This window comes from Sinocyclocheilus anshuiensis, unplaced genomic scaffold (genome assembly GCF_001515605.1).
Source record: "Sinocyclocheilus anshuiensis isolate Anshui unplaced genomic scaffold, SAMN03320099.WGS_v1.1 scaffold1597, whole genome shotgun sequence".
Taxonomy (NCBI): Eukaryota; Metazoa; Chordata; class Actinopteri; order Cypriniformes; family Cyprinidae; genus Sinocyclocheilus; species Sinocyclocheilus anshuiensis.
In genome coordinates, this window is record NW_015536587.1 from 700378 (window position 1) to 717472 (window position 17095).

At 34.8% G+C, this 17095-nt stretch overlaps 1 protein-coding gene across 1 annotated transcript in view; it reads left to right on the top strand.

The window, feature by feature from the left end:
- Positions 1-17095, top strand: part of LOC107703225 (talin-2-like) — a 175722-nt gene that overhangs the window by 35246 nt on the left and 123381 nt on the right. The gene's annotated exons all lie outside the window — the stretch shown is intronic.

The window sequence follows — 17095 nt, forward strand, 5'->3', positions numbered from 1 at the left end:
AAAATATTTCTGTCATGACAACTCTCGAAGGGATTGGCATGGTTATGTACATTACAATGTTAATGTATTTGGTCTTGGCGGATTAGATTTGCTACGCTGCTGCTGTGGCAGAGCAAGTACTGAGACTTGCTACTGCCAATACATCCACACATGCTGCTGTGAGTATGTAAGAAATACTGCTGCTGCACATATAACATATATGAAATACCCCCATAGCATACATGAATCACCTCGTAGCATGATCTATACAGGTGGAGCTGGGGAAGGTGGAGGGTTTCTGAAGCAAGCTGCACTGCAACAGCAAGCACAAGCCAAGTATTTGAATGTTGAGCAGCAAGCTCATTGGCTGCTAATACAGAAGTGAACCAATCAGCTGCGCCATGTGATGATGTTATGTCATATATATATATATATATATATCAAGAAATAAATGTGACAATCCTTCAGTATGCATTCATAAAAAGTGAGAGGGCAGAAATGTGTTTTCTTTACCTGGTAGTCCTTGATTAACTCCTCTGTCTTTTCACCAAGGTAGAGAATGAGTCCTCTGATTGCAGTTTCTCTTTGGGACTCAATGCTGTTGTCCTACAAATATATTAAATATGAGATTATCTTAAATGCAGAATAGAATGCTACAACATTAAACTAACTACTACAATGTTAAAAGTACATGCCTCATTTATGATGCCATTTGAAATGAAAACAACTTTTTGTCTGGCCCATGAGCTAACTAAGTTCATTTAACTTTATCCCCCCATTTCCTCACTACAATAAACCAATGTATTTAAAGTTGCATACCTTTATGCAGTGTACTTGTCAAGAGAATGACCTGGTAAGGACAGTGTTATGGTTAGTGACTGATCAGTGCAAGAAAAACAAAAACAAAAAAACATAGCAAATAATTTAACTATAATTAAAAATAGTTTCAAATTTTCTTCTCTCCACAACCACTGCAGGTGGTTGACGTGCTGATCAGACAGCAGAGTGTCTTCAGTCGGAGGCTCCTCCAACTCCGCTGTAATAAGAACCGATGCAGAAAGTCACTATTCCTACCAGCCATTCCTAATAATTCTATATAATGACTCTCATCTGCAAGGGCAGAGGACTTATATCTGACTGACACACTGTGATTTGCACTCCTTATCCAGCTATAGCCTACTGATTGCCAGCATTGATGGACAAAAATGTTTAATAATATTAAAAATATCTGTATGACATTATATTCTGCAGTTCTTCCCTGTTGTACCGAATATCTATACTTTTCAAATTATCATATCGAAGTTAGAAATTCAAATATTGTGACAAAATTAATTTTGTAGGGTGCCACAAGTTTGTTAAAATTTCCAAAGGGTGCCGCGACTAAAAAAATGTTGGGAAACACTGATTTAGATAATGGAGTCACTTGACAGATGTTATCCAGACAAACCCTTCTCGGGTCATAACTGTGTCATGCAGTCATAGAAGTGCCAGTATCTAATCTATCCCATACATCTGTTTGAATTGTGGCATCTTAATGGTTCTAAGCGGCTAGAACTTAGTTTGCATTTAAGTTCTGGCATATTAGTAAGGATAATCATCATTAGTTATCACTTATTGTGTATTTGAATTCTGATATCTCAAATGTTACAATCAACTATTACTGATTACTGTTTTATTTCTGACATCTCAGTGATTTTAATCACTCTCTAGATTGTAATTAAAAGGTAAAAATGAAAACAATCTTCAGCTATCATTGATTTTACATTTGAACTCTGATATCTCAGTGAATTCAATAACTGTCAATGATTTTAAATATGTCTTAATTAGGGCTGCACGATTAATCGAATGCAATTGTCATGCGCATCTTGCCAGTAAAGCCGGTTCTGTGATTAGTAGTAAATCTCTATCACCTGCTTTCAGATGGAGCAGCATTTACTACACAGATCTGTAGTTCACTGACAAGCTACGCAAAATCGCGTTCATAATCGCAGACGATTTATTGCGCGATTATGAAATCGAAGAAATCGTTCTGCGATTATCAAAGCTGTTTGCGTAGCTTGTCAGTGAACTACGGCTCTGTGTAGTAAATGCTGCTCCATCTGAAAGCACATGAAAATACCACATTTAATAACATGTTTTTACTCCAAACTCACTTCATAACGTCAGTCGAGTGTTTGAAATAAATCCTTCTGTGAGATGATGTGGCTTCTTACACAGCATAAGGCACGCAACATATTTCATAGTATTCTAAGCAGTGATAAAGGCTATGTCGATTAGCATTGCATTATTATATACATTATTATGATAAAAATTATAATAAGACGAACTCAGATTAACCATATATTGTCATAGTCGTGTGTTTATTAGTCAATGAATGAAAGCAGTTAAATCTTCTGTTTATTCAGCAACTGCTATAGGCATTTCCTGGGTTTCTTCTGCGAGGCATATTTGGAGTTTCAGCACGAGAGCGCCCTCTGGCCTTCGGATGGAGATTTACTGCTGATCACAGAACCCTGCTTCACTGAAAGATACGCATGACAATCGCAGCTTCTGCCTAATTGCGATTTATCGCCTTTGCGATTTAATTTTGATTAATCGTGTATTGAATATTTAACATTATATTAATTACATCCATGTACTTAATAGAAATCCTTAATCTCTAATAACTCCGTTGTGCTCTCTGTTGTGCTGTTGTCGGTGTTTGTTTGTCTGGACACAGCATTGTTCACATGCTGTGTGGTATCGGCTTTTGGTATCGGAGCATTTTAATGAGTACGAGTACAGGAGCTCAGTATCGGTGCATCCCTAATTTTGAGTTTGAATTATTCCAACTGTAGCCTATTACAGTCACCAACTCTGAATCATTTAGCTATGAAAACAAATGTGATTGCCTTCTAATAATGAAAAGTAGCCTATAGTATTTTGTTCTAGCACAAAATTTAGCGTAGTTTCATATAGTATCTTGAAACCTGGTATCATAAATTGGTGCAAAATGTCCCAGAAAGTCCTGTCTATGGCTTTCCTGTGGTGTTCTGTTCATAAATCAGATTCCAGTAACATCTGCAGCAGTAATGCTAATGTAGCCCAGTATGGAGAGACAAAAAAGCACATTGATTTCGTTTCCTGGCCCTCTGTGTAGTTTTGGACTAGATTATATGGGAATGTCATATCTAAGAGGAAGATTAGAGGAACCTGTGTCTATGGGGACTGAGACTATGTGCTCTGCCTCACAAGTAGAAGAGCTTTCGTTTAAGATGTCTGTTTTCCCTCCCTCGCACTAAAGCTCAAATAAAGCCCAAGAGAAAGACCTCATGCTTGTTCCAGACTGAGTAGTCATGTAATTGGTCAAGCGTCTTTGTCTCTTTTGGCGTACCGACAATGAAACATATCTAGTGTTGTCATCTCTGGCAGTGAACTTTCAGTTGTGTGGTTCGCCGAGAACTCAGAAACATTTTGTGTGAATATCCCTGTACATCATGTCTGCCATTGTTTTGGCCAATTTTGAAATAAACCAGAAATAAAACTTAACTCTGTTTACTTTCAGAATACATTAATGGTGTTAGTGTGAAATTATTCTTCAGTGCACTTTCTTCCAAAAAATAATTTGTTCTGTCTTTGTAATTTGTCCTCAAAATATAATAATTTGTTTCACCTCTGGAACGACTTTCCTTTTCGACTGACATCATTGGCTTTGCTAGGCTGTGCAAGCTATCTCTTAATGCTAAATAGCTATTTAAGTGTTGATTTAGGCTAGGTAATGCAGCCTGTTTTAAAATCTTGTCAGTACTAATTAACTAACTAATTATTTCAATTTAACACAGGTAAATTGATGGAAGTTAATTTAAAAATGTTTCCTTGATAGCTTTCCTTTTCCGAATATCCTTTTATCCCTCAATCTGAAAAATGACACATCCCTTACGAAAATTAACCACAATTAAAAACATGGTTACTATAGTTAAACCACGGCAACCATAAATTAACCATGGTTTTGCTATACTAACCACAGATTAACCATTTGTAGTAAAACTGTGGTTATACAAATGGTAATCAATACGGCAAAAAAAAAAACATGGTTAATTTTTGTGAGGGATTATAGAAGTAAAATGGGTTGTGAAATCTGTTACACATTAATAAATATAAACCTACAAATGTAAATATATGTAAATATTTAAATGGCAAGCTACATATTTTGAATCCATGCATGGTTACCCTGTTGAAAAAAACAGCATATGCTGGTTAGGTATGTTTTGATGCTGGGATGCTGGTTTAAACTGGTCCTTTGCTGGGTTATGCTGGTCCTTTGCTGATTTATGCTGGTCATGTGCTGGCAAAGGACCAGCTTAAACCAGCAAAGGACCAGTTTAAACTGGTCCTTTGCTGGGTTATGCTGGTCCTTTGCTGATTTATGCTGGTCATGTGCTGGCAAAGGACCAGCTTAAACCAGCAAAGGACCAGTTTAAACTGGTCCTTTGCTGGGTTATGCTGGTCCTTTGCTGATTTATGCTGGTCATGTGCTGGCAAAGGACCAGCTTAAACCAGCAAAGGACCAGTTTAAACTGGTCCTTTGCTGGTTTAAGCTGGTCCTTTGCCAGCACATGACCAGCATAAATCAGCAAAGGACCAGCATAAACCAGCAAATGACCAGCTTAAACCAGCATTCCAGGATCAAAACATACCTAACCAGCATATGCTGTTTTTTTTCAGTTGCTAGCTAGTTTGTTTACAGTCATTAGCTAGTAGCTTGTTTAGCTAGTGGAAGCCCATGGTCAAGCAGCTACCATGTTTCAAGCTGACTTGTTTATCTTGTTTTTTTCACCATAGAATATATTTATTAAGTGATTTGAAGTTGTAAGGAACAGTTAAGGATTGTTATATGGTTAACTAGTGTCATGAAACTGTGCTTGTTAAGTTTACCACAGAAATACTGTTATTCCTACAAATGTATGTCTATAATAAATAAATATGAAATCTCTTACAACCAATGTAAGTTACCACAAATTTACAGTAGCTGCAAAAATTTTAGGTAAAAAGTGTTTACCACGGTACTTTTTGTAAGGGATGGTTTTGTTAAAGTTGAACAATTCAATTCTCAATATTTATTTTTCTGAACTGGAATTATATTTATGCTCTCACATTAGTGTCATTCGTCACTGATACGCTAAGGATTGTTCATTCATTGTAATATATAATAATGGGATGAGAGTTTGCTGAAGGCATCCTGTCAAACAGGAAACAGTCAGTGTGCTGAACGTGTGGGATGTTTTTGAGTAGGTATGAGATAAAGCCCCCTCAGTAGTAGCACCTGTCCATCCTTTAGCCGACAGCATTTGTTCTGAGACTCTCGTCTTTATGTCCCCCTTGAGGGAATGAATGTTCAAACTCAATAGCCATGAGACTTTCTGTGGTATAAGCAGTTCTTTGATACTGTCATATAAAGCTGTGCATAAATAGCTTGCCCTTTCATTATATCCTTGTGGTACAAAAAGCTTGAAAGCATTTTTGACTTGTATTAGATTACACTGTACAAGCTTTACCCATGTTGGTGTGAAGAATAGATTTGATCTGAAACTTGAACAAATTCATAAATGTTAAATAGCAGCAAGTGCATTGAATTAGTTTAATTACAACATGAACATCAGCAAGCGTTTTCAATGTTATTGTTTGTCTATAGCACACAATAGCCTTATGAAAATGTGCTATTGTTTTACTACAGTAACAGTAATATTTTGGGGTAACTATGAATTATTGTAGATTAATTGATTAGAAGAGAGATACTACTGTAGTATATTTAATATATACTACAGCTGTGATGGTTTCTTCAGTTAAACCCATAGCTATAGTTTCTAAATGTTTCTTAATTTAATAACAGATACCATCATTTAGTTTTTTTCTTTTAATTATTGATATTGTCAATATTGGATATTTAATTGTTCATGCAAATGAATTTAATTGTTGTGAAATTTGTTTGTTTTCCATAAAAACTACCATTATTAATTTATTTCTGTATTTTTGATATGGATAACATCAATATTGGATAGTTGTTTGTGCTTATTTCCCCTATTTTTACATTTTTGTGTCATCTTATGCTCACTTACAGTGTCACTTTAGATAAAAGTATCTACTGAATGAATAAATGCAAGATGTAATGTAAATGAACCCTTCTTAATCTTAAATCAATATCCATTTTTCATACTGTACATACATGATGCCCAAATTCACATCTAAAATTATTGATTTTAATATTTTTTTTTTTATCCATTTAGACAAAATAATAGAGAATTTAAGTATTAGCCATTTGTCAGTTATCAGCCATAACATAATTATGAGTGCAATCAACTTACTTTGCCTCTGAAACGACTGTCCTATTCTGCTGATGTCACCTAGGCCAAGTTGGATCATTTTAACCAATAGTCAAACAGCTATTTAGGCATTGTTTTAGCACATGTTTGTGGGTGGAGTTTATTCACAGACCACCACAATATCACTCTATCAATGGCTTTCTCTTATCTTTGATGATTTTGTGAAGTCTTAGTTATCCTGAACTTTCTAGCTAGGGCTTTTTTTTTGTTTGAATTGGTTGCATTTTTGATGAAAAGGTTTTAACGGATCGTCTGACATGTTAAAGCTTAACCAGAGAGATATTTTTTGTGTTGTTTGAGCGTATGTGTGAGTATGTGTATAAAAACTGGTTCGTGTTGCTCTAATAAGAGTTAAGATCTCACCTCTCTTTAATAAGGTGACGGCACATGGGCCGCAGTTGTTGAAGACCATTTAGCTAATTATGCACGCTACATTTTAGAATGTGGCATCAGTGGTTTGTTTATAAAAACCGAAATGTTCTTAAACTTATTTAGATGTAGAAGATGTCTTCAGATGAAGATTACACAATCTTTTCTGGTGCTACTCTTAAAGTCTGAAGTCTTCATCCAGAATAGGTCATATAATGAACACATATGACTAGACATTTAAACTACCTAATATGCCAGGACACAGAGACGTTTAATGAGCCTGCGAAGTTATAAGCGAATGCTTATATTGATTTAACTTCCCTATCAAATCGGGTTCATTAAGTTTTCCTGAAGCAGTTCAGGAGTTTTTCCACAGTGTCGGTTTGCATCATGTAGCCATGGAGCCTGACTTTAAAATGTCTATAAAACGCTATTGAGCCAAGAATGCCTATTGCTTTTAGCATCCATGTTAATTAGAGCCGAAACAGAGACTTCATATAAAGCAACGTGGGCGTTGGGTTTTCATAGTAGCAGCTTAATTGTGGTGTTGTAATGAGGAGAATCAGCAGGATATGGTGATTTGAGGGGTAGAGATCTGCTGGGTTGGCAGGAGCTGGTCTCGCAAGTCTTAACGCTTGATTCTGGATTCTGATTGGATGACATGTTTTTGCTGGTCAAGACCAGTCATGACTGTACATTAAGTAAAAAATACTTTACGTAATCAAAAGCAATATTACATACCATCTAAGTCAAGTTACTTTTAAGACTTTTTTTCTTCTTCATTTAATGGGATAGTTCACCCAAAAATGAAAATTCTGTAGTTATTTTCTTATGTGTTTCCAAACCTGTATGACTTACTTTCTTCTGTGGAACACAAAAGAGGATATTTTTAAGAATGAAAGAACACAGGACTTACATTGTATTGGGGGAAAAAACTAGGGATGCTCCGATCCGCCTTTTTCGCCTCCGATACCGATTCCGATACCTAGGGTTCGGTATTGGCCGATACAGATACCGATCCGATACCAGTGAAGTTTTTTTCCCTCATTTAAATAAATATAGAATTTATATATCTCTGTGTGTGGAAATGATAATCATTCTTTCAATCTACTGGATACAGACTACTTCATTATAAAGAAACATAAAATAAACAATAAATATGAAAAAATATAGGCCTATGTATATTTATAATCTATGACAAAAATGTATCATAAACTAGGTCAGTGGAATACATTAAAATACATTTCTTTTAAATCTATAGCATATTTTTTAATAAGGCAACAACATATGATAGATACGATAGGACAAAACAAATACAGTGAAGCACGAACTGTTTTTATACGGTCTATGAGCACGAAGCGCGTACAATGTGCGCATCTGGTGTGCAGAATGATGCGCTTGAAACCTGAAGCAACATGGCGTCACAGCCTGCACACCGGATGCGCACATTGTACGCGCTTCGTGTTAAAAACTGCAAAGCACAAAGGGAAGAGAAATTGATGCGTAGTGTATTATATCTGTGCAACAGTTATTGAGCCTTTCTTTTAACAGTTTTAAATTTCAGTTACTGTGCACGTTAAAAACCATTTATAGTCTTTTCTACGCCCGTGTTTTGTTCTCACAGACACCCGGTAGCAAGTAACAAAACAACATTAAACTCTGGCAAGAAGATAAAGTCCTTTTTGCAAAATCATAGACATGTATTTACAAATCAAGTATAATGGGAACACAGAACAACACGCAAATTCATCCTCTCCTACCGAAACATGTTAAAGTAGGTCTCCGGTAAACTGGGAGAAGAGCAGAGTAAACTTTATAGTTACCTACACAATCTGTATATGATATCAATAAAAACATGATCATTATTGCCATTTCCATAGAAATCAGCACGTATTTTACAAACTATAAATGTATGGTTTTGCTAGTATGTGTATTTAAATGTCTGAAACCTAAAATAAGCATTATATGGTTGAAAACACTGAATATTTTTGATAATATGACAAGCGCTTAGCGCGTCCAATCTGGCTCTGCGCTAGCCAAAGCGCGAAAGCGGATTTAAATTCAGCGGTTGATGACGTGACGCACTGAAAGTTCTAATCACACCGCTGTGATCATACGCTTAGAAGTAACACAGAATAATTCGCACAATCGAAAAAAGAAAAAAAAAATCTCGGATTTATATCGGCCCTCTCTGACCGATACCCGATCCGAGAAAAATGGCACTATCGGAGCCGATACCCGATATGAATATCGGATCGGCGCATCCCTAAAAAAACCTAGACATTTCTCCTTTTTTATGGTGAACTAATTCTTTAATTCAAATTTAAAATAAAGATGTTATTGTTTGCATTATTCGGTAATGGTGAAGATGTTATTGTTTGGTTATTTGTTGTTGGATGTCAAATTTGCAAAATAAATGATGTATTTTTAAAATGTAATTTTATGTGCAGTCTATATTGTGAAGCTTATATTTTGAACATTTTTGCACTCAGCTGCATAGATTTTATTTGTTTTAAATAAAAAGATTTTTATTAAGCAAATAAATAATTTCTATTTAAAAAGTATATATGTAATATAAATTTAAGTACAAAATAAAATAAGCTTTTTAAGTATTAAAATAGGCTAAGTGTTACTTTAGTATTATTTATGTACTATTGTAGTATTTATTAATATTAGCTTTTATTTATATTAGCTTTTTTTTATATACTTTTACTTTTAGTTAATAATAACAACACTGCAAAATAATTGTTAGTTGCAGCTCTAAAACTTTAACACTAAAATAATTGTGCTGATCATTTGTAACGGAAAATAAATTCAATGGAATATTGCCAAAGCAAAATAGCATCATGTTCAGTGGTGGTCTCAGACTTCTGGACTCCTGTGCATTACACGTCATGCTTCTAAATTCAGTGCGTGTGATGTTCTAAATGCTCAGCTGTGGATTCTAAATTAATGCTAATTAATGTAAGCCATCATACACACATGTTGTCCCTGTCTGCTTAACACGGACTTTAAACGGAAAAAAACCTGTTCGGCAGATTGTTGATTTGTTGAGTAATTCACCTTCATCAAAAAGAGAAATAATCTAATTTTTCCACTCGCAATCAACATATTTTAGTGGACACATAAAGTGGGCATATTGAATCATTCTTTGAACAATTTGGGAATTTTTTTGGTGTGATTTTAAGCTTGTGACAGAAACTTGGCCCAGTCTGGCTCTTGAGTGCTCTGTTACCCACAATCCCCTGTCCAGATATGCCTTTCTGTCTGTTCTCAGTAAATCCGCTCACTCCAGACATCCATCATGTCCCTGAATAGCGACTCCTCAGAGGCCGAAACACAGTATCATGCTCTTTCCAAACAAGGGGCTTCTTCCACGCTAGCAAGAGATTCTTGCAGTACCGACTGGATGTGACGTCACCAAAGAGCAACCGTGCCACCAGCAGTGACCCCAGCACAGTGTCTCTTTTATTCGTCTGGTCTTGAATTCTTGAAAGATGTGAACTGGTTCTTGGTGTTCTGTAGCTCCTGTGTTTCCTGCATTCAAATGGTTTTTGTTACATATCTTATCAATCTTCTGCTACATGGGAGAAGTCTGTTCAACACATGCCATCTACATACAGATCGACACTGTTCATTGACTGCAGTCACTCACAGGACTGTTTTATAATAGTGTTGTTTCTTTGTTGTATAGACATACAGAAAAAAAATAGCCAATAGTGATGTGCAAAACTCACAGCTAGTCATTGGGTTGTTTGAACAAATTCAAACAAAGCCATCAATCTAAAAAAAAAACAAATTCTGTCATAATTTCTCACCCTCATGTCATCCGAAACCTGTGACTTTCTTTCTTCTGTGAAATATTTCTGGACAGATAAAATGTACTAGTGCGCATATGTCGAGTGTCTGTGTTCACGTCAAAACTGAAGTATACTTGAGGATTTAGCTGACAGTCTTGGGCTGCCACTAACGACTATTTTTATTTTGATTAATCTATCGACTAATTTATCGATTAAGCGATTAATCTAAACTATTAATTTCCCACAAAAAAATCAACAATTTTACTTAAGAATATTTTATTAAACTATATTTTATTAAACCAAATGAAATCCAAATTTCTATTAAATCCTTTTTTTAAAGCAAAAGTAAAGTGCAACATAGAGTGCAAGAAGCAAGTGTCCATCTCATAGTCCAAATCACTGAAATCAAAGTTCAGTATTATAGTGTAAGAATGACAACATGTCCACGTGTTCTAGTCTACTAATAATAAAATTATAATCAAAAAACACTTTTTAAAGGAGTATTTACCAGAAATGTTATTTACCAGGATTTATTTAGGAGAAAAAATGTAAATGTGCAGTATTTCTGGGAAAAAAAATACTTTTTTTTTTTTTTTAAATAAAATCAATCAATTGGAGATGCTTTTGATTATTACAATTTAATGGAACCATTAAAATGGAATCCAGAAAATAATGGAAAATATTTAACCATTAAAACAGAGTATTGAAAAATGAAAATGAAAAAAAAAAAATGAATTTGGAAATAAAACGGATTTCATAGGGCCCTATAATTATAATACATTTTTTTGTGGTAATAAAAATAGATGTAAGTGAACAATAGCCTTTAAAATTACTTAAAATACATAATAGCAATGAGGCAATAATAATTAGTTAAAATAAAGTATCAAAAGCAAGAAATCATATGGTTTTATTGAACAAAATTGTTAAAAATAAAAATGTTTTATAAACAATAGAGCTAATGTACATTACGGCATTACAACAAAGGCCTGCAGGGGGCACCAACGGCCTGATGTTTATTTTTACACACTGCTGTGCGATCTAATCCTTGTTTAATATTGACCAAGCACCATTTAATTCAAATATCCACTTAATCTTTAATATTTGGCCATTTCTTTAGGACAGAAATGCTATAGCCACTGTAATTAAAAGAATATGTGGACATAAACACGTGTAAAATCAGAGTGAGGGTTTGAGCTTTTATTTTGAAACCGTGATGTATTCTCCTGGGTTTGCGTAGATTTATAAATGGCCCTATGACAGTCCAAACATTAACATTAGCATGCTAAAGCTCAGCATGTTATTAGTGTAGCATGCTAAAATGAGGTGTTGTCTCTAAATTAATTTTTGCGTCCCAGTTGAAAAAAAAGTAGCTAACTAAATCTAGATAAGTTAACTAATAACTTCTCTAATTGGCTAGTTGGTTGTTGGGCAGCTAGTCAGCTCTTTGCAGTTTGCACTTTATGGAAAGTGCTTTTCTGTATTTATGAAATATGGATTACCTAAACTTGTTGAACATGTTTTTTTGGGATTTGAGGTTTCTCGCCAAATGGATGTCATCCATTGAGCCATGGGCGGTGTTTTCATCCTGACCAGGCCTTGACAGAGCTCCAGTGATGGCCGTTGAGAGTCATAAGAGGAAGTGCTCTACATTTCTCCTTAGTCTCTTTCTAATGCTTCCCTCGACATCTGAATGCCGCCCCACTCAGGAAGGGAATTGTATTGGGAATGTCTCCCAAGTGCCTCCAAGGGAGCAGATAAGATTATAAATCATTATTATGTAATGTTATGAATTTGTCCTCCGGATAGTGTAGGCGATTCAAGAAGTAGAAGAGTTGCAATGTGCAGGTAGCGGGCTCAAAAGAGCTCAGTCCTCAAGTGTTTCATGGCATTGTCAGCACTGACATTTCCTTCTCCTGCTGCTCTTAGAGAGTGCAGCGACTTAAGTGTGACATGGAAGAGCGGTGTGTTTCATCACTTCCTGTTAACTGTAGCCTACAGCTCAGGTGCTGATTCCTAATTTCCATTTTACACAGGAAAACCACATTGGCCTATTGCCCTATAGAGTTCTGATTGGCTTGTGTGACATTTTTCAACCAATACGAATCCTCATACTAATTAGCCTACTGAAAGATCTTGAAACTAAATCCCTAAAGTATACTTCAGTTTTGATGCGAACGCTAGTGTATGTGTACAGCCAAACACGTGGCCTTTCCGTCTATATCACTAATCCAGATACATTTAAAAATGCATCTTTTTCTCTGCTTTTTGCCTTTTGTCCATACTGAGATGGGGTTTTTGACCGGCGAAACCTGAGTTTTGAAGACGTTCTCCTTAGTGGATAAATTTGAAATGCAGTTTTTCACATTGTAGTGTGGACCGTGAAAATTGAAGTATTCGAAAACGATGATGCATATTTAGTCATTTCACAGTCCTGAAAAGATGACAGAAAATTTACTCTGCATTGCTGTCCTGTGGCAGAACATGAGGGCAATGAGAGCAGCATGAGAGCAAACATATATGAGCAATATCATACGAGTAGCAGTACGATATGACTATATATCAGCACGGCAGTGATTCGGTTGTAGGTAATCACAGCGTGCTGATATACAGCCATATTGCATGGCTATGAGTGTGATTATTGCATTTATACAACAGTTTGACGGCACAAGTGTGTAAATAAAAAAAAAGACTACAAGGGAGTGTCTTTAAAAACCCTCTTTTGTGCAGAACTGATTCAAATATCAGTTTGACAGTTTAACAGCTGTGCCCAAACCTCCGTTACTAATTTGAAAACGTCACTTAGACGTTATTTTTATTAACAAACCACATATTTGAAGTCTAAACAACTACATTCTCGCCTTAAAAAAAAGTCTTAAAACTACATTCCGTGACACAAAAACAGTATTATTTGTAAAATTATAGTCGATTTGGGTGTCCGCCATGACACTCGCTGTGAGAAATACTACAAGCGGAGTGATACAAATGGTGAAACGGTTGGAGTTCTGTTATCCCTAAAATATCGCACTGCTGGAAAAGGCTCTCAGCCAATCAGATTAGAGGACCAGAAAGAACTGTTGTATAAAATAGTGTAACAGTGGAATATTTTGCTAAATAAAATTATCCTGCCAAAAGATGTCTGTTCCATCTGTATCATCTCAATGAGCTTTTACAAGGTTTTATGCATGTGCAGTAAAGTGAATTTACCATTATCTGTAAAGTGTGGATGAAACTTTGGAAACTGCTTGAAAACACTAGTGTGGACGGAGAGTGTTTTGAAATGAAAACACTGTTTTCAGATATATCCGGATTAATGTAGATGTAGAGTCCATCTGATAGTGTGATCGAACACAGGCACCGACTCTTGCGCACTAGAATGTTCCATCCTTGTCCAGTGTTTGCTTGTTCGTCAAGAAGTTACAAGAAGCACAAGAAGTTGTCAAGAAGAGGTGCGATAAAGTTGCGCTAAAAATGTCTTTGTACTTGTTCAGACTGGAGTTTCACATAAGCGCTCATCATCAGGGCCCTTGCTGTTTTTTTGCCTCCTGTAGTTGTTTATTGTTCTGTCTGTCTTCTTTTTTTTTTTTACCTTTTTTGACCAGTGCTGCCACCTTGTGGACTAGCTAATTGGTTAAAAAAAATTTCAGCATTCACACATACTCTTTGCGTGAGCTAAGCGTACAGAGTATGTGTGTAATATGGTGATGATAATTTCTTGTGCAGTGTTCGCTTAAGCCCAAAGTGTACTTCAGTTTTTATGCATACGCTAGGGTAAGCGTACAGTGCGCGTGACCCGAATTTTGGCATCAGCACAGTATGTGCGCATCTTTAGTCTAACCGTGATTGCAATGTATGCGCAGCTCGCAAATGCGCTTAGATTTTTTTTTTAGTTTGTCCACAAGGTGGCAACACTGTCCTGGGCCGTATTCAGAAAAGAAACGAAGAAACGAATTATAAATTAATACTTTTATTTAGAATGCATTTATAAGCTTAAAAGTATGGCTTTATAAGTTCAGATCCAGAAGGGGAGGCTGTTCATGTTCTTGTAGGCTTCGTGACATTGTGTTTTAGGGTGTGAGCTTGTAAAGGTCTCTTGTAATGAAATGAATAGGACGCTTGGCATTTGAAACAGTTGTCAGGCACAAATGCCAAACTGATTTAGTCTACATCACTGAGATTTTTTTGTTTTTCTAAACGTAGTGGTTATACATGGCTAACCATTACTAATTCACCGTTGACATTGCATAACTTGCAGATTTAGTGTTGTAACATATTTGAAAATGGTTTTAATGAGAAACAGCAGTCTGGTTGATTTCAATACAGTAAAATATATTGTATTTGCTGGAGGTGTTTTTGTTTTTTCTAGCATGAGAGTCCTTGGTACTGCTTTGCATTAGACTTTCTTGTATTTTATCAGTGCCGGGGGTTTGCCAGCCTCCGCAGAAAGACATGCTATGATTTAAGGCATTTTGATGCTTTGCATGGTGGTGGGGGTTTTGTAGGCATGTATCCGTTTCTTTCAAACTAGGCTTCACAATACTGTCACAACAATATGTAAATATTCCCAGGCTGTTTGTGAAAAGGCTGTGTGCTCTTTCAGTTTGCATATGCCTCTTATTATTTCCCTACTTTTGGATAATGCTTTGAGTTCTCTGGATTGTCCACTTCCCTTTCTCACAGTGCATTTAGCCTTTTTGCCCTTTGAGGTTTTCTGAATTGTGTAATTGACTTTTCAATGTAACTGTTGTCAAGCTCTTGATGTGTCTCTGTCTCTGCTCTTCTGAGCAGAAAGAAATATTTATTTATTTATTTATTTATTTATTTATTTAAATTGTAAAGATTAATTGTAGAATTATTTAATTTTTTATTCTTTTATTAATTGTCTTAATGTTCAGAAGCTCATTTTTATGTATTTATTTAATTAAGTACATAAAATGTAAACTTGCTTCAGAACAATATTTAATATCTATTTTTAAAATTTTTATTTAATTCAATTTTATTTTATTAATGTTCTAAAGCTGCTTTATTTAAAATCTAAAGATGCTTTTTTTGTAATTTTTATTGTATTTAAATGTTCTGAAGCTCCTTTGTTTGTTTGTTTATTTTTATTTATGTATTTATATATCATGTTGTAAAACTTTGGAAAAAATATTTATTTTATGTTCTAAAGATGATTTTATGTTTTGTTAATTTTGTTGTTGTTGTTGTTTTTTTTAAGATCAAAAATATGCTTTGGAACAATATTTATTCATTTATTTATTTATTTATTTGAAATGTTGAAAAGCTGCTTTGTAAAAAAAAATATTGTTTGTTCTATTGTATTTTACATTATTTATTATTTATGTAAAAATGTACAGATGCTATGGAACAATATTTATTATTTTATATAATTTTATTTTATTTAAATGTTCTTTAGCGGCTTTGCCATTTATATATTCATTTATTTATTTATAATGTTGCAAAGCTGCTTTGGAAAAAATATTGTTTGTTCTATTGTGTGTTTATTTAAGTATTATTTATGTAAAATTGTAAAGATGCTGTAAAGATGATTATTTTTATTTTATTGAAATGCTCTAAAGCTTTATTTATTTATTTAAAATGTTGAAAAGTTGCTTTGGAAAAAAATATTGTTTGTTCTATTGTATGTTTCATTATTTATTATTTATAAAAAATGTAAAGATGCTTTGGAACAACATTTATTATTTTATATAATTTTATTTTATTTAAATGTTCTAAAGCTGCTGTGGTATTTTATTTGTTTGTTTGGTTTGTTTGTTTCTTGCTATCAAAATACATTTCCCTTTCTTTTTTTTCCCCTGAGCACTCAAATTTCAAGTGGACCCTTTTGGTGCAAGAGAACTTGACTAATGCAGTGTTTCCCCTGACATTTATATTCTCTATAGCGCCAGATCACAACAGAAGTCATTTAAAGTTACCTTTCCTATAGAACATGTGCATGTCATTTCTGTCTCTACGTTACAAGGTTGCGCTCTCTGCATCGCGCACAGCCGAGTTCTGCCCCGATGCGCGCACTCAAGTGAGCACACTCCCACTCCCACTAGTATTTGTAAATATTAAGCCGCAAAACGACTATTTAAATATTAATTCTGCGTGTCTCTGTGTTAATGAATGGCGCAGATGCGCGGTTTTGTTTACTACTCATACTGATGCGCGCGTGACGCTTCCAGTGATATTAACGTCTACCGTCTCACTAATGAGGACATAAATGCATGAACAACATCTCCAGAACTGATCTGAGAGTCACTTCATGAGCATTTGACCGTTTCATTTGAGTAAAACTATCCTCATATCATATAACACAGGAATGTAACGGTATTCACGGCAACCCGTCAAAATAAAAGTTCGGTTTAACATTGTTAAGTTCGGGACATTGCAGCAGAAATATATTACTATTGTTCAGTAGAATGTACATAATAGGCTACTACTACTACTAAAATTATTAAAACCTTATTTTTAAGGAATAATCGTACAATATTTCTTCAATGTTTTAATTGTAATATTAAATCCCCTTTATTTTCCAAAAAATAAAATTTGTTTAAATTTCATTAATTAAAAGTTAAATGAAATGAA